This window comes from Marmota flaviventris, unplaced genomic scaffold (assembly GCF_047511675.1).
Source record: "Marmota flaviventris isolate mMarFla1 unplaced genomic scaffold, mMarFla1.hap1 Scaffold_61, whole genome shotgun sequence".
Taxonomy (NCBI): Eukaryota; Metazoa; Chordata; class Mammalia; order Rodentia; family Sciuridae; genus Marmota; species Marmota flaviventris.
In genome coordinates, this window is record NW_027288407.1 from 178,449 (window position 1) to 197,588 (window position 19,140).

The following is a 19,140-nucleotide window of genomic DNA, read 5'->3' on the forward strand; positions in this document are numbered from 1 at the left end:
TCTGCCAGGGTCACAGAAAGCACCTGGGGTCACTGTGTTAAGATGATGAGAGTCACAGCCTGAAGAAAGAGTGCTTTTGTAAAGTGATTCCCAAATAAATAGTGAAGGAGAGAGCAGGGCTCAAAACTAGGATCTCCTAAGCCCTCAGGCACAGGATAGGCCCAGTGTTCATTTCTAGGTTTTCTTTTTTAATCTTCATAAAGATTTCCAGATTTGTATTAATTTGCAGATCCACTGAAAGGCCTAAGCAACCTCATTCTACTTGTGACCTCATTTTGCTCTGAAACTTAACCTTTGACCTACTATAGTCCTAAAGTCAGGAAAATACCACAGAAAAGCTCTGTGGAAACAGTTCTAAAAAAGCCGCAGATGGTGATTGATGAAGATAGGCCAAGATATTGAAATATCTGAAATTCCAGATGCTCCCACTAGGTGTGGTGGCCAATATCTAAACTAGAATCCCTGCCACTGGGCACGTGACCCCCTTGCCACACCCTCGTGGTTTAAACGAATCATTTGTTTATTTGCATCAACCCCTTGAACTAACCAAGAATCCTTTCCATATTCTCTCCTGCCACTTAATCCGCTAATTGTGTTTTAGAGTTGTTGTTGGATTTTCCGTGGTGTGTGATGATTTGCTAAGAGATGCTGTGATGGATGTGGGGTGCCTGCCTTCCCAAAAGAGTGTATATACTTCTGAAGGCCCCGGGATGGGGCCTCTCAGTGCCCCCAGTTGCTGTGCATGGAGGACCGAGCTTGCTCGCAATAAACACCTCTTTGCTGCTCACATTGATCTGGGTCTCTGGGGGTCTTTGGGGGCCCCAAATTAAAGCATGACAGCACCTGGTTTTAATCCTTCTAGGTCACAAGGGTTGGTGGAGAGGATTCCAGGAAGGGAATATGGATAAAAGGTCCTGATAATGGCTAGTCCTGACACCGGGCTCGGGCTCCCTCTCGGTGACCCAGACCAGTCAGCTGTCCCTGGGGTGAGGGCGGGGGAGTGCAGAGAGGAGCCAAGTCCCAAAGTCTCCTGAGTACTTGGGGTGGCGGGCCAATATGTGAGCAGCGGGCGGCAGCGGAGTCTGATGGGGGCTGAGGAGGTTGAGAGTGGCAGAGACCAAGGCCGCAAAGGGAGTGGGTCAGGTGGGTGGCCTGCATCTTCGGAGGCAGCCCAACATGCCCGAGGCTGCAGCAGTGCTGCCCAGTCCCTGACATTTGGGGACCCAGCGCAGGGCGAGGCGCCAAGTGCCATGGGCCAGTCCCCCTGGCCAGTCAGTTCTCGCACTTGGGTGGGACCCTGGGGCCCACCTCAGTTTCCCAGGGTGGCGGGGTTGGCACTGCTGCCCATGGCAGCACCACTTTGCTGTGTACCAGGCACTTAACTTGTGCATTTCCATGCTCAGGCTGCACAGAGAGGTGCAGCGCCCTGCCCAAAGTCACACTGCTGGGATGTGGTGGGATGAGCTTCCAATACCCATACAGGCCTGTGCCCTTCCTGGCCTCTGGTCCTTCTCCCAACGGTGCTCACAGCTGGTTCCCTTGGGTCCTGGTGGGGCTGCTGAAGGTGTGTCTGGGACTTGCTCTGAAATTGGATGCAGCAGGGTGTGTGAGTTCCTTGGGACAGGCTTTTTCCATGCCTTTGTCCAATTCCTGGAAGGTCTTCCTGTTAGGTGCCCTCTGAATCTGGCTGCAACCAAATAAAACTGTTTCCCCATCTTCAGTGCTATCTTAGGTGCCTTGCCTTGTCCATCACTACAAAAGTATACTTCTATACACTTAAACATTGTTTGTGTTTTCATGAAACGGTAAACAGATGAGATTAATTGTGTACTTCAAATAACAAAATATCACTTATTAAAATGGAATAACTTGCCTAAATTCAGAAATTTACAAGGATTGTTTTAAAGTGTGAATAAAGAAGGAGTTAACAGATGGGAAAGAGAAATTAGAAGGTTCTAAGTATGGATTTAGTAGAAGGAAAATTTGTTTTGGGATAAGAGAGTGTATGTGATTAAGTAAATCAGAGGGTTTAAACAAGTGATAAAGAAGGTCTGTTTATGTTGGCTATATAGGATTCAGTAAGTCATAAAGAAGGTCTGTGTAAGTTGATTATATATGTAAGTTTTTTGAGCAAGTAATCTTGAAGGAATTAAGCATTATACAACTGTGGTTAAACCACAACTGTTATTTTGCAATACTGTAGTATGTTATTTCTTTAAGAGCTAAACTTGATTAATATAAAATCAACTATAGTAATTGTGGTAGTATTACTCTTTTTTGTATATCAAATGTGTTCATGTTTTCCAGGTATATAAGTCTTTAAATTAGAAGCTCAACAACAACAACAACAAAAACATTATATCAAACTGGTGTTCTCCAAACTAAAGTTGCATGGTAATTTTAGACTTATAAGAATAACATATTGGAGATTTATTTATATCATTTAATTTTCTATAACTGGACCTGTTATCAATAATATAAATATGAAGTCCTATACACTGGGTAGAATTCAAATGTAACATCATATTTTGTTAGCTAGTATTCATGTAACATCAAGCAACAATATATGTAAACTTTATAAAATGATATTTAAGAAACAAAGATCAACTTCAATACTAGAACACTTTACCTAAGATTTATAAAGAGCCTTGCCTTCCCTGAGATAATGTTCTGCCTACCATCTTACTATATATCAGAATGACTCCAAAGTAGCCCTGACTTCAGCTAAAAGCCAGTACTCTTAATTTAAGGTGAAACTGACTTTTCTGGATCTTTAAGATCAAGAATTAAAGTTAAATTAAAAAGGCCAAGAAAACCAATATTTGACTCTTGCCCTCTGAGTCAGTCTGATTCTAGGGAACAGGGAAATTCTCTAAAGAGCTTTGCAACTCTGGACCACATAACCTCCTGATCAGGGAGATTAATGAGACCACTGGAGAATGAAAACCCAATCAGTGAACTTGCCTTGAATAGGAGGGTCATTTGAGACAGGAGATGCCCCTGATTCTTCCAAGGAAAGCCACATGGTCAAGCAAGATCTGGACCCATCATTGTGCAGATAGTACTAGCAGAACTAAGAGGCTGCTTTCAAGTTCTCCCACAAGTGATCCCTATGGGAACTCAGCTGACTCTTAATGATAGAAACAAAGTCAATTTTGACCAGCTTCATCTTAAACACCTACCAAAAACAGTTAAGCTAAAACACAGTAATTCCTGGGAGTAATGAAGGACAGGAACAGCTAGAAAAGAGGAGACAGCAACTAGGCCAACAGAACTCCAGGGGTGGTGTTCAGTCAAGTGTGGCCTTGGATCCTCCCCCTCACAGGACCCCTATTAGTCCTCTTTATGTTTCTCGTAATAGAACTCTGTATGTTAAATTGCCTACAGAAGTTCCTGCAAGATCAGATACACAAATTCACCAACCAGCCGGGCAATCAACTACTTCTTTAAGACTACCAGCCCCTGATGCTCAAGATAGAGACCTACGACTCATGACCAACTCTTCTAGTGAAAAACCAGCCTATACCTCAGAGCAAAGCCTGTCCAAGTAAAGGACATGACCATTGTCCTTGGAAAGACCCACAGAGCACTCCTAAGCACATTCCCAACCTGCTAAGTGGTTTATCTACAAATAACAGGAGATACCTGCTGCACCAGGTGTCCCTGACTCAGTCAGGCTAGGTGGAAACCCATAGTAACCCCCTAGCAGCCACCAATCAGCATGAGACAGGGAAATACTTGGGATGCCAGATGACCCTCCCAGTAATTACATGTTGGGAAACCATGTAATTCAGCATGAAAACCCCTCTTGGCTTAAACCAATCAGTTCAAATGAATATTTGTAACCAATCACTTCTACCCAACTTGTTCCCACCAGTGAATGTGCTAATCATGTTTTAAAGTTGTTATTTGATTTTCCTGTGGAGTCTGATGATTTGCTAAGAGATGCTATGATGTATGTGGGGGTCTCTGCCTTCTCCAAAGAATGTATAAAACTGCTGCAAATCCTGGGCTCGGGGCCTCTCAGCATCACCAGTTGCTGTGTGTGCACAGAGGACCGAGCTAGCTCATAATAAATGCCTCTTTGCTGCTTACATTGATCTTGGGTCTCTGGTGGTCTTTTGGGGGTCCCGAATTCGAGCATAACACTAGCTCTAGAGACTCTTTCCCAACTAACACCCTTCATAACCTCTTTTCCAGATATTACAACCTCTCTTTCACTTCCTAGAAATGAGATCTGTTCTCTGGCAGGTCCACTCTACTTGGTCTGTCTGCTCTACAGCATCCCCACCATGAAGCATCACACCTAAACTCCCCACACATCAGATAAGGAGCCACCAGTCAGATGAACACTGGCAGATCAACTTCACTCACATGCCTAGGCACAAAAAGCTTCACTACCTACTTACTTTGGTTGATACATTCTCAGGTTGGATAGAAGATTTCCCTACATCCAGGGAAACTGCTGACACTGTCACCTCAATCCTCATCAAGCAGACCATTCCCATGTTAAGACTTCCCACCTCCTCCCAGTCAGACAAAGGTCCAGCCCCCACTTCTCAGGAAACAAGCAGACCAGTGCCTTCCTGCAACATTCATCACCTCAGTCCCAGCACAACCACAAACTGAATTAGACCCTCTTCAACTCAGTCTTACTTCAGGAACTACATTCTCAGTTGTTGCAACCTTGCTGGATGGGACCCCATACAGTCATATTTACTACCCCAATGGTGACCAAGCTTTTAGACATTCTCCCTGGTACCATGTCTCCCACCTGAAAAAGGCACCTGTTCCAAATATCCAGTCCTGGACTTCCACCACGCCCACTAAACTCAAAATTTCTCACCAATCCTGTTCTTCTTTTACTAATCATTAAATTTCTTTCAAGTTTCTATCCCAACCACAGATGGTGCTTTAACATCCAAGTGACACGGCACGAGGATTACACCACCCACTCTCAGTTTATGGGTCAATTGCCCTTCCACTGGCTGAAGTTGGGCTGTCACCCTTAACATTACTGGATTCAACAAAGCTACCTCTGATACTTCCTAGAGTCCCTACGACAGGACCAATGGCTGATACCAAGGATCTCCTCTGCCCAGGACTGATCTGATGCCATCGATCACTTGTGGTTTCAAGGAACTTTTATGGACTTTACCCCTGCCAAAATAACTGTTTATAGCCACTGGGTGTTATTTCTGGCTGCTTGGTGTTCCCAGACCTGTCCCTGAACATTCCTCCACTTTCCCCCCTAGGTCCTATGCTGCCCACCATTAAGCAGGATGTAGCCAGAGGATTTTATGATTTCCCCATGTCACTTAGAAAAACAAATGGGAGGAATGTTAGGTTCAGGACAGGCTGAACCCAGTTGTATGTAGGGAAGGCTGAACGGATGTTAGCTGCAGGATAACACATGCCCCCCCTCGTTCTTTATTACCTGTTTACATCAAGTCTGAACACTCAACCCCAACCCATCTGGTGCAACAGAAACCCACATCTGACCCCTTCCCCATCTGCCTGAAGGCAGAAGAGGATACCCTTAGCAACTACTGTGTAATCCAATCATTGTCCACCAACAAGGCAGCTTGCAGACCCAGAGACCCCATTAGAATTTGGCTTTAAAAACTCCCTCCTGCTGGTGCCCCCATCTCTTGTTCTCTCTTTCTCAATCTCTTGCTTCACTCTCCATTGCTCTCTCTTTCTTCACTCTCTCTTTCTCTCTCCTCCTCTTTTGCACTGCTGCAATAAAGATTTCTTGGTCACTCCGAGTGTTGTGGTCACTTTTGTTTCACTTCCACCCCTAAACTATCATTTGGCCCTGTGTGAGAAAGCAGAGGTGGGCTTAGAGTGATCTTTGTACTCCAGAGGTGGTGTCACTCGCCCAAGGAAAGTGAAATACTGGAGCCCAAGCCTTGCCTCAGGCAAAGGAACATTTAGATAACCCTTGAAGCATGGGATTCCAGTCTGGAACAGTTGGTTGTCAACCACAGAACCAAGGTTCCTCTCCTTGGTGTTGAATGTTTATCAAGCCCACTTTGCTACTGAGCAGTGAGGTTTGTACACAACAGAACCTGCCTACACACATAAGTGAAAGTGGGTGTGATACTTTCACTTACATGTAGAAGAGAAATAAAGGGAGGACAATATATGACATGCATTGCAGTCTCACTTATAACCAGAAACTTCAGCTGTAGTGAAAGACAGCATGCGTTCAAGTGCTTGCACCTGCTGCTAGTGAAGACGTTTGAGTTGGTTAAAAAAAGAAAGAAAGAAAAAGTACTAGGATCTAGTTCAAACAAGAAAATCCAAGAGGGAGATGAAGATGGAAACTAGTGTTGGGACACTTAGTGTTGGGACAACCTTATTTAAACTAATAAAAAGTAGAGGCTAGATTGAACTAGGGATGACATGCCAAGGTCAATTACAGGCTGCCTCAGTCTACCCACAGGTTGTACTATGACCCTTCCATGGATCCCTTCAGTTGCCAGTAATAGCAAGTAAAATATTAGCAAGATTGTAATTTTTAGATTCATTGGGGTGATATTTATGTGCCATCTCATACTGTTAGCATATATACTAGTCTATGTTTACTCACTATAATTTTAAATTTATGTTGAGTTAATGTGTAGTGTGAAAAAATGAGCACTAATTTTCATAAAGTTTCCTTATTCTCCTGAAGCACCCCTTACTTTGTCTTACATAATTAGAGGCAAGGGGTAGAGTTTCCTATAAAAACTTTTAAATATTGTGTCTTAAAATAATTGTCATTTAAAGTGGGCTTGATTAAACCATTTTAAGATCAAAATTCTTGTGACCAGATGAATCTTGATGATACAGATCCATCCCACCCAAGCATTGTGTGAAGCCTAGATCCTGGCACCCAAACACTAAATTGGTGTCCCTCAATATATTTGATAACTAAAAATTTTCCTTAAGGACTGTTCTGCCTCTTTGAGAATACTATTGAGAACATATCCATTACCTACTTTATTTTAACAAGAAAGTGATGACAAACAACTTCTTTCTGGGAAAATTATTTTTTCTGATGTGTCTGACATATAAAAAAGGCTATGATCTTGTTTAGTGACACCTTTGTCAATTATTCTAGAATCTTGGAAGGCAAGGTTATGTTTGTCTGTGTTTAATGGGAATTCACATTAGAAATGTTGACATCTAAACACTAATATCATTTTAGCAGTTTGATGTGAGAACAGAGTTGGGAAGTGACAGCCGTGTGTATGATAGTAGTTCTGAGTTGAGTAGAATATACATTCATGTCATCACTTTGGCGGGGTGGGTTACTTACTAGGGGTTGAACCCAGAGCCACTCTACCACTGAGTTCCAGCCCTTTCTCCCCTTCTTGAAATGGCAGTCTGAAACTTGGGATCTTCCTGCTTCAGCCTCCCAAATTCTTGGGATTAACAAAAAAGCAGCTCCATGCCCAGCTGTAATCACTTTTAAAATAACCCTTTCTACTTACTGGTGTTCATATTAGCAAATTTGGAAAATGCAGATAGATGTACATACACCAGATCTCATGGTATGACTCATTACAAATTATCTTTTCATTTGAAACACTGCTAGTTATGATAGAGAAAAATTAAAATAGCGTTTAGCTCAAGCTAGCTACAATGTAACAAAAATTTCTTCAACTTGTTTAACTTTAAAAAGGATGTTTATTTTGACTTTTTAAAAATCTTGTAAAGTGTTTGTTGCTTATTAGTATTGAAAGGTGCTGTGGAAACATGTAAGTAAAGACTTCTCAGAAGAGAATATATTTTCAATTGTGTAGAGATGTATTGAATCTCTTTGACCTGAGAAGCCAGCCAAATTGAAAATAATTACTTTTTTTTATTTTGAGCAAGTAAAATTTCCCAGAGTAAAAGAGGTCAGTACTGTTAAAAACACTGTTAAAAATCATTACTTTTTTTTCATATTCACATATTCCTATGTAAACTAAATAAATAACGAGTTACAAAGATATTGAAAATGTTCCAGTTTCTAAGCATGGAGGAAATGTCATCAAATGAACAAAACATGCATGCCTTTTTGGAGTTTTACATTTGAGAGACATAAGAGTTAATTGGAAGAAAAACAAATAATTTACCATACAATTCTGTGGTTTATAATTAAGGCATTTCATTGATTTTTTAAGATGCACATCTGAGATGGATGGAATCTTAAAATTGGCATGTTGTAACCACATGGAAATTTTTCTTTTGAGTTGAACATAGAATAAGAATGTTCTAAATGTCTTAAAGGTGATGGCATCTCAGAGAGAATGAAATAGGAAATATATAAATATTGTCAGCACATTGGTTAATTTTTAGCATCCAAAACTATTCAAAGGTGACTTGTAAAAAAAGTTACAGATTTCTATATCCTTCTTTTTTTTGGAGGGGGGTGAGTACCAGGGATTGAAATCAGGAGCACTCAGCCACAGAGCCACATCCCCAGCCCTATTTTATATTTTATTTAGAGACAGGGTCTCACTGAGTTGCTTAGTGCCTCACCATCCCTGAGGCTGGCTTTGAATTTGAGAGAGTCTTGTCTCAGCCTCCAGAGCTGCTGATATTACAGGCATGTGCCACCACATTTCACTTCTAAATCTTTCTGTCTAAACTAGAATCTTTTTTTTTTTTTTTTTTGCAAAGGTCAAGAATGTTTTATTGTGGCTTGGGTGGGGAGGGGAGCGCTGCCCTACCCTGCACCCTGAGCAATTGTTGCGAGCCCAGAGGTGGCAAGAGGGAGGGGTCCAGGCCTGGAGGCTGAATCCAGCTAGCCAACCAGGGCCCTGCCCATTGGCTGCCGGGTGGGGCGGTAACCATGGTGATGGCCATTGCTAAGGGCCAGAGCCAATCAGGGCATCACCCGGGCTGTTTCAAAAATCTCCCTGCAGCGCTTGGGGGAGGGGAGGCCAGAGCTGCGCATGGGGGAGGTGAGGTCAGAGCGGCGCGTGGGGGAGGGGAGGGGAGGTCGTGGCCCAGCAGGGAAGGTCCCCCTCCACGTTGTCGCGTGTGGGTCCTGGGCGCTCACTTGCAGCCCTTGGGCACCTTGGGGACACTGGGCTTGTCTGCCTTCTTCAACTTCTTGCTCCCAGCCGCTGCCTTCTTGTCCTTGCTGCTGCTGCTGCTGCTGCTGCCCTTGTCCTCTGTGGCAGTGGCCTTCCGGGGTGCGTGCTTGTTGGCTGTGGCACCCTTGGTGGGTCAGGGGTGCTGCCTGCTTCTTGGGTTTGTGCACTGTTAGCTGGCCGTCAGCTTTTGGCAATTGAGCTTGAAGGAGCCGGTGGCGCCTGTGCCCTTGACCTGCAGTAGCAAGTCACTCTGCACCAGCGTGCACCAAGTACTTGAGGTAGGTGCAGCTGTTCTGCTGGTTGAACCCCTCCACCTTCCTGGCCTCTGCATAGATGCCCACCAGCGACAAGCTTCTGCTTGCTCAGCCTGCTGACGTCTCCACCACTAGCTGGCTGTACTTGACCGGCTGGTTCTTCTTGCCGCTGCTTCTATGTTTGGGGCCACCACGGCCCTTGTCGCTGCCCCCCCCACCTCGCCGCCCTCCCCATGGCCCCCTTGGCGCCCAGGAGCTGCAGGGCCTCCTCCAGCTCCACCAACGTGGTGGCCAGCGGGTTGGTGGCAGGCAGTGCCAGGAAGAGGAAAGTGTGGGGGGGGGGCGCTCAAGGCGCTGGTCCTGGGGCTGGGCGGCAGGGCTGGGGACAGATGGACGAGCGCCATCGGGGAGCCGGGGTGGTTGTCTGGGGCAGCTCTGGGGCTCAGGGAGGGCTCAAGCTCGGTGCGAATCTCGCGGCTGCTGTGGCGCCGCTGCTCCAAAGCTGCCCGCCTTCTGGATGTGTGTGATGCGCTCTGCTAAGCTAGAATGTTTTATTCAGAAGATTCCTGTACAGATCTTTCTCCTTGTGTAAAACAAATGGAAGACCAGTGTTCATCAACATGAGGACAATTTTTTGAAAAGGGTTTGAGGGAAACAAACTTCTTGGTGCTTTTCCATGAAAGCACATGGTGGGCAGTTAATGCATTTGAGGTTAAGTTGTTCACACAACACAGGCAGAATTTATGGAATATGGATTATTTTTGTTTCTTAGCCCAATTTCTGAAAGTTTGTAGGTCCACTTATAATTTTTTTCAAGTGAGACATCCTTAAGTTGAATTTCAATGATTCATAGTTGTTATTGTTTTTATAAGAATGTATTTGAAAACATTTATTCTCTGTGTACACAGTTTATGTAGGAAACTAGCTCCATGATTTCTCTTGGCTAGGAAGCCTGTATAAGGACTTTTTCCATCTGATACTGAGGACAGGTTTCATGGGAAACTCAACTATATGAAGATTACATACCTTTTTCCCCCAGGAGGACTTCAGCTTTGCTTATCCAAGTATGGTCCTATGTCCTGGAGCTTGTTTGAAATGTAGACTGGTGGTGTACCTGAACCTGTGGGAAGAACCAGACAAGATATGTGACTCTCAGACTTGAGGGTATTACCAGGATTGCTGGACTAGTATAAAGTTTCTGATTCAGTAGTCTGGGTGGGAGCCTGAGAATTTTAATTTTAACAAGTTATCACATGCTGCTGATGCTGCCGGTACAGGGACCATACTTGGAGAACCATTATACTAGAGTGTCCTCATTGTACATTTTTCTCCCCTTTCCAAATTTCTTACTCATTCAAATAGCTTTTTAAAAACAGATTTTCATATTCTTTAACTTGATTGAAGGGGGAAAAAGCATTTTTTTTTTGTAATGACCACACCAAGATTGCTTTTCAGCATCTAATTTCAGAGCAAAAAATCTCTTTAAACCTTAGTTTTAAATCTTATCTATGGGTGTCTGTTTCTCTTCTTTCTGTAAGTATTCTTTTTAATGTTTAAAAATTCTTTTAATGTAAATAACATGTTCTTATGGTTCAAAAGTTAAAATGACACAGGCATGCTTCGGAAAATGTGATTTCCAACTGCTTTGCCCCCCCTTCACCCCTCTTTTTTAGATAACTACCTTTAATTTATTTCCCATAGATGTCAATTGTTTCCTTTTATAGTAGAAGAAATGCCAGTGTACTATATTCTTTTTATATAAAATGTGGTATACTATGTAAGTAATTCTATCCTATTGTTTTTTCTTTATATGCTCTTTAGATTTTTTCCTATTAGTATTTATTTAGAATGAACATAATATTTGTTTATAGAAAACACTTAAAAAAAAACAGCTGTGTTTAAACAGTGTCTATTAAGTGCCTTGTTTACTTATCCAGCCCCCCCCCATAGTGTTTGGGTTGTTTCTAGGTTTATCACAGACCATACTATGGTGAACCAGCTTGTATACATATCATTTTATACATGTGCAAGTACATCTGTGGGATACATTCCTAGAAGTGGGATCACCGTGCCAGTGGGCATTGCATTTATAATTTAGTTAAATGCTTCCTTTCTTAGGTGTTGCACCATTTTAAACTCCCACAAGTACAGTTGCTCCTCATTATTCATAGAGGATTGATTTGAGGACCCCTTTGTGGATGCTGAAATACAAGGATGCTTAAGTCTTTTATATAAAAAGCATAGTATTTGCATATAACCTATGCACTTTCTCCACATACTTTTAAATCATCTTTAGATTTCTTAGAAGACTAATACAATATAAATGCCATATAAATAGTTGTTACACTGTATTGTTTAGGGACTAGTGACAACAAAAAAGTTAGTATGTGTTCAGTATGACAATATTTTTAAAAAATATTTTCACCTATGATTGTTGAATTCAGTCTGAATACCACAGATACAAGAGGGCAGATCTCAGTGTATGAGAGAGTTCCTATTTTTTCTGGGGCCTTTCCAATGTACTGTGTACAACCCTTGAATTTGTTAACAGTTTGATAGATGAGAATTATCAATATAGAGTAATTTAATGTGGATTTCTATCATTTTTAATAAGGCTCTGCATATTATGCTTAAAAACGAATTGTATTTTTTTTTCTTGTGAACTCTCTGTTAATGTTTTTTTTTTTTCCACATTTCTGTTTTGGGTTGCTTTTTTCCCATTATCAATTTCTAGAAATTTGTAAATTGGAGAGATTAGCCCTGTATGATATCAATTCTAGTTTTCCCCAGATTTTCACTTATTTTTATTTACCTTCACATATTTTGATATACAAAAGTCTTACATTTTTTTTAAATTTTACAGTTTATATTAATCATTATGGTATCTTGATATTTTTTTTTAAATATTTCTTTATTTCTATGTGGTGCTGAGGATCAAACCCAATGCCTCACAAGTGCTAGGCAAGCACTCTACCACTGAGCTAAAGCCCCAGCCCAGGTATCTGGAGTTTAAGTCACTGAAAGGCCTCCAAGATTTTTAGAATTTGCCCATGGTTTCTTTTAGTACTTTTATGGTATCACATTTACATTTAAATGTTCAAATTAGGATTTATGCTGGTGTTCAGAATGATGCATAGGTTCAACTTTATCTTTTTCTGTGTGCCTGTTATTTTCACCTGTTGCTTTTAGAGCCCTTTTTTGAATCTCTTATGGTGTTGTTAAATTTTGGAGGTATTGGGGTGTCTCTGGTGTTTGTATTCTATTAGTCTTTTTCTTCATATACCAGTATCACATTATTGATTTTATAAAAGTTTTAATATCTTTTAAAACTAGTTTCCCCTTTTTGCTTTTCATATTCCTGGGAATTCTTGCTTGCTTATTTTCCCATGAGTACTTTTGAACTGTTTTCTCTAGTTCCAGGAAAACAAAAATCTAAAGGAAATAAACATCAGATTAAATGTATACATTTAAAATCTGTTTAACTTCTCCAAACTTTTTTTTCAGGTTCTTAATAAAGGTGCTATGAAAGAATGTAAGACAGGAAAATAATTAAATATTTTTACTGTGGTAAGTGTTTTATGATTTTACATTTTAAAAATTATTTTATTATTATTATTATTATTATTATTATTATTATTATTATTATTATTATTATTTTTATTATTTTAGTCTGCTTCCTTAATGTGTAAAAGGGATATTGTTTTAGGAGTGTTTGAGTTCATACAACCTCTGGGTAGTAAGGTGAATGCCAATAATGTGGGCTGTTTGAATAATGATGTTTGTCTTTCCCTATCTCTATGACTCTAATATTTTAATTTCTATTATTTTGTCATTTTAAAATGTGGTTCTGAGAAGGAGATTCTGTATTACATTTACTTGCAACATTCAATGAATTCTTTCCTCTTAAATAGGAAGATGAAAAGATTTGAAGTAATTTTGGTGATATAGAGGCACTTCTTTCTCTTAAAAGTTTGTTGTGATTTTTTATTATAATAATTAGAAAAATTTTTACCCATATAAAACAACATAATGACAAAAGTAAACCCTCAACTCCTGCACAAAGAAATGGCCACAATTAACTCACTTTTGGAAACTTATTGATGGATATGAAAGTATATATAAGATTTTAAATACACAGCAGTCTCTCTCTATATATGAAGCTATGTGGTCATTTTTATAGTGTTCTATATATATATATATCTATTTGTGAGTTGAACCTGATGTGCATAATCATGGGTGATCATTTTACTGGCTGCCTAGTTTTTTTTTAATTATTTTTAAGTTGTCAATAGATCTTTATATATGCAGTGTTGAGAATCAAACCCTGTTCTTCACACATGCCAGGCAAGTGCTCTACCATTGAGCTACAACCCAGCCCTGCCTGCCTAGTTTTCTATTATTTAGAGGCATCATACTTTATCTAGCTACTCCTTTCATAACCATTTAGATTGTTACTTGTTTTTCTTTCTTGTTAATAGTGGTATATTGATTATAGTGTACTTATTCACTTATCTTCTTAGAGGTATAACTGCCAGGTCAAAGATTATATACATTTTAAATATTGATAAATATAGCTAAGCTGTTATCTGTAAAAACTGTCCCCTTCAATGTCCATGAGAATCCTATTTTCAAAACCCTTGCTCACACCAAGTTTTGTTAATCTTTTTAATCTTTGCTAATTCAATAGGGAAAAAAAGTACATTTTTGAGATAACATGTGTTTTATTGGTACTGGGGATCGAACCCAGGGGTACTTCACTAGTAAATTAGATCCCCAGCACATTTTATTTTATTTATTTATTTATTTTTATTTATTTTTATTTTTATTTTTTTTTTTGAGACAGGGCCTCGCTAAGTTGCTGAGGCTATCCTTGAACTTGTGATCCTCCTGCCTCAGTCTCCTGATTTTCTGGGATTATAGGTGTGTTCCACTGTAAACTATTAAGGAAACCTTGTGTTATTCAAAGATTTCTTTCATTCAACATTTTTATTAACAAAAGAATTCTCTTCCTTAAGAACATACTAGTGATTCTTACATGTCAGATATTCTTAGGCATTTAATGTGATGAAAATATTTAAATATATTGAGTATTTTTTAGGTCTTTTGCCTTGATTTTAATTCATTGTTAATATTTGAAAACTTGAGGGTTGGGGATGTGGCTCAAGTGGTAGTACACTAGCCTGGACTGTATGAGGCACTGGGTTCAATCCTCAGCACCACATAAAAATAAAATAAAAGGATTGTGTCCACCGTGAAAAAAAAAAAAAAAAAAAAACTAAAAAGCAAATATTAAAAGCAATATTTGAAAACTTGATCAACCAGCTATAATTGTTTTGAACACAGAATGTTTTCTTCTGCAAAGAGTAGTACTTTTGTGTTTTATTCACCTGAAGGAAAGCCTAAAGTAACTTTCAAAATAAATTTCTTAACAATTTCCAAACATGGATACCAATGGCTGAATAGCATAAAGAATATTATTTCCGTAATTGGGTGATAATATAGTTTTTATGAGTTATGTAAACTATATGATTGTCCAATCATGTCTAAAACTATGTGTATCTCTTCTGTCCAAAGATTTTATCACTTCCTGATGAAATATGATTTTTAATTTTATGTTTGCTTTAGATTTTATTTCAATCAAATAAGAGTTACATATAAAGATGGCCTCACATGAAGCAGATTCACAACTTTATCATTGACCGACTGTTTATTCTTTGAACTGTCTTCTATATATAAAGTACATCTAGATTGCCTTTCCTGAGAGTGCTTTTCTTTTCACTTCAGTTAACATTGTTTACTGAATAACCCAAGGCTGGGACAATATGGACCAACTGGCGATTTATTCACCAGTTTTCATTCAGCACTGAATACCTACCTAAATGCTAGGCATCCACAGACATCAAAATCATTATTTACTTCTTTGTTTAATTTTTTGGTACTGGGAATTGAATCTAGAGGCACTTTACCACTGAAACACATCCCCAGCCCTTTTGTTTATTTTTTTAAAATTTTTAGACAGGATCTTGCTAAGTTGCTTAGGGCCTCACTAAGTTCCTAAGACTGGCGTTGAATGTAGGATCCTTCTGCCTCAGCCTCAACCTCCCAAAGGTTGATGCATATTATCATTATTATTTAAAGATGCAAAAGAGAATAGTATACATTTTAATTTAGAGAAAACTAACATGGTTTCTTTTAAATTTCGATGTGCATAACTGTATGGCACTTGCTGCCATAACATTCAATGGTTAATTTATTTCAAATTTTGATGTGGACTATATTTTATTTAATTTTTATAATCACATGTGTCCTGTATTTTAAATCTTTTTTTAAAGGGCAGAGTAAGTATTTAAACTGAGTATGCTGCTGGTTCCTGTTTAAGATCTGTTTATGTTTCTCAGTATAGACATGGCAATATTTTATAAAATATGTTGTTTAAAAATAATGATAAAGTAAATGCCCCCCCAAAATAAAGTAAATATAATTGTATGGTTCACATTTTTTAAAATAAAAGCAGAAAATTAGATTGCCAGACTTTGAGTAGAATTAATAAATTTTTGTCTGAGTCTTGCCTGTGAAGCTTTTCTGACTCCTAAACCAGTTTTTCACAGCCAAAGTAAATAGAAATGGAACAATTAAAGATTTAATAGATTTAAGAAGTATTTTAGTCTCTATTTTATATACTTTATTCTAATATTTCTATTAGAGTACAGGATTCTAAAGAATACATGTAACTTGTTTTAATTATTATTTTTGCAGAAGTCATTTGCATGTGAAATTTTTAAAATCAATTAAATAATACTCTATCCAGTTTTATTTGCACTTTATTTTGCCTAACAATTGTTTCTTTTTTGATATTTATTTTTTAGTTGTATGATTTATATGTGGTGCTGAGTATTTAACCCAGGGCCCTGATGTGCGAGGCAAGCACTCTACTGCTTAGCCATAACCTCAGCCCCTAGCAAATATTTCTTAATACATAGTCTGAAATTAAATCAAGGCAGACTTGAAATTACTGATCTTCATTATTGGGCCAAATTAATGAGGTTTTCCTGGACTTTTCCTTCTGGTATCTTATTGTGGCTAATGATGTAATCTTATTTGTTTTCTAAAATATTGAAGTTTTAGGTTTTTGAAACTTTTCTGTGAAAGTACAGGGATTTGTTTATACAGTGCCTTTCATTTTACTTATGAGTTAATTTATTTAATTTTGTGCCCTAAAACCTACTAAAAATATTCCTGGAAAGTGAGGGATTAAACAGAATTTGTAATAAAAATGAAGACCTTTTTCTTTATTTCTCCTATTAGCTGCATTTGTTAAAATTTTTATACTACATTTAAATAAATATTAAGACTTTATTACAGGGCTGGGATTATGGGTCAGTGTAGAGCACCTGCCTGGCATGTGTGAGGCACTGGGTTTGATCATCACCACCACAATAAATAAACAAACAAACAAACAAACAGACAGACAAATAAATAAATAAAGCAATTATGTCCATCAACAACTACCCCCCCCCCCAAAGACTTTATTACATATTAAATGGGTGGGATTTTCTGTATTTGAAACAGTTTCTTTCTATATTAGGCATAAAGTTTAATTTAGACTGGCAGAGTAAGTGATCATTTGTTTGGAAAGAGGGGTAGACAATCTTTGGTTAGTTTCATTCTGTAACCTTCCAGCTAATTGTTGAATTGCATGCTTTTTTTGTTCTTTGCTCTGTCTACTTTGGATCTGGTTTTATGGTTGGTTGAAATAGAGATTTATTGGTAGGAACATAGATTATTTTCCCATTTTAACAGATTGTGTGTTTTTCTGACAGCTTATTCTGTCACAGGCAGAGTGATTCAACCAGACCCTTGTGCAGAGGTGTTAGTATATGATTTGGGCAGCCATTTTCAAAAATAACAGCTTTATTGATATATAATTCACATTACCATCAAGGTCACTCATTAAAAGTGCAATTCACTGAGTTTTAGTATATTCACACAGTTGTGTGCCTATCCAGCTATCTAATATGGAAAGACATTTGTCATACCCAAAGAAGACCCATGCCCTTTAGCAGTCAGTCTCCACTCAATCTTGCTCCATGTAGGCATGAATCTTCTTTCTCTCTTTGTGGATTTACTTGTTCTGGACATGATATATAAATATAATCATTCAATATATGGCCCTTTGTATTTTTTTTAATCCTGTTTTTTAGGTAGCACATATTAGAACTTCATTCCTTTTATTGCTACATAGTGTTCTGTTATATAGATACACTGTAGTTTGTTTATCCATTTATCAGTTGATGGATATTTGGGTGACATTCACTTTGTGGTTCTTATGATCATGCTGCTGTGAATATTTGTGTTTTTGAGTTGACTTCTGTTTTCTTTTGGGTAGATACTTAGGATTGAAATTTATGGGCCATAAGTAACTCTGCCAGACTGTTTTATAAGGTGACTCAACCACTTTATATTCCCATCAGCAATGTTTGAAGATTTCATTTCTCCATATCTTTGCCAACATTGTGACATGGTGTTTTTCCATATTAGTCATCCTAATGGGTATGAAGTGGCATTGCATTGTGGTTTTTATTTGCATTTCCCTGATAAATAATGCTATCCAATAACTTTGTGTACTTGTTAGCCATTGTTTATCTTTGTTAGGCAAATTCCTGTTCAGATTCTTTACCCATTTTAAAAACTGAGCTGTCCTTTTCTTTTTTAGTTTTAATAGTTCTTCTGTATTCTGGATATACACAAATGTTCACTTATCAGATATATGAAGTATATATTTTTTTTCTTATTCTATAGTCTTTTCATTCTTATAAGGCCAATAGGTTTTTTGTTCAAGTCCAATTTACCAGCTTTTTGACTGCTTATGCAGTTTTCTCTGAAATTTTTCCATAAGTTAAAAAAAAAAAAAAACAGACCTTATTTCTCAACATCTTCCATTAATTTTTCTTCCTACACAAACAATGATTATTTAGTTAACTACACAATGGGTTACAGATATTAAAAATATTTTTTGTTTTCAAATATTTTCATCACATTTAATGAAAGAAGCCCAAGTTTTCTAACTTGATATCCAGTGCACTTTTTAAAAATCTGCTTAGCTCAGAATGCACACATTATTCTGTAAATATTTACAGGTGTCTAATGTATTCTGAGGACTTGACTGGGCTTGGAGATCCAAGGATGCTTGGAACATGGTCCTGTCCTTAAGGAACCAGAGGTCATGTGCCATGCTACAGATTTCTACAGAGGGTAGTGGCACCAGTGGAGAAAGAGGGGCACTGTCTGGGTGAGAAAGCCTCTCAGGGAGTTGGTGCTGGTGCTCTGTCTGCAGAGATTCATTGGTGATCAGAATCTTTTCTTATAGCCTATGATTCTTCCTTTTAGACATTTGCTGCTGCTGTGTGTTATGTACATTGACACCAGTTATTTGTAACAGCAATATTTAGGGATATTGATGTAATGAATTGTAGACATCAATGTGATGACTTTGATACCTAGAAGCAAGCCAGAAGAAAGCCACATTTCTTTGATTTCTTCAGGTTTTCAAGAATGGGAACTTCCTACTTACTAATTAATTCAGTGTGGTGTGTGTGTGTATCTGAGCTCCAGACCAAACCCAAGCAATTTTGGGTAGTCAGAGCTAAAATGTGAGTCAAGGAGGAACAGCTGTTTGACTGGAGGGAAGATTGTATATAGATATTTGGGTGAGACCTGTTAAGGAATTTAGATCTTTCTTTAATAATGGAAAGCCATTGATGAGTTTAGTTGTGTGTGGGGAACATGGTCCCTCCTGTTATCTGTTCCACAGA

At 38.6% G+C, this 19,140-nt stretch overlaps 1 pseudogene; it reads right to left on the minus strand.

The window, feature by feature from the left end:
• Positions 1 to 9,033: 9,033 nt before the first annotated feature.
• LOC114082494 (histone H1.10-like) lies at positions 9,034 to 10,626 on the minus strand (annotated as a pseudogene).
• Positions 10,627 to 19,140: the final 8,514 nt, after the last annotated feature.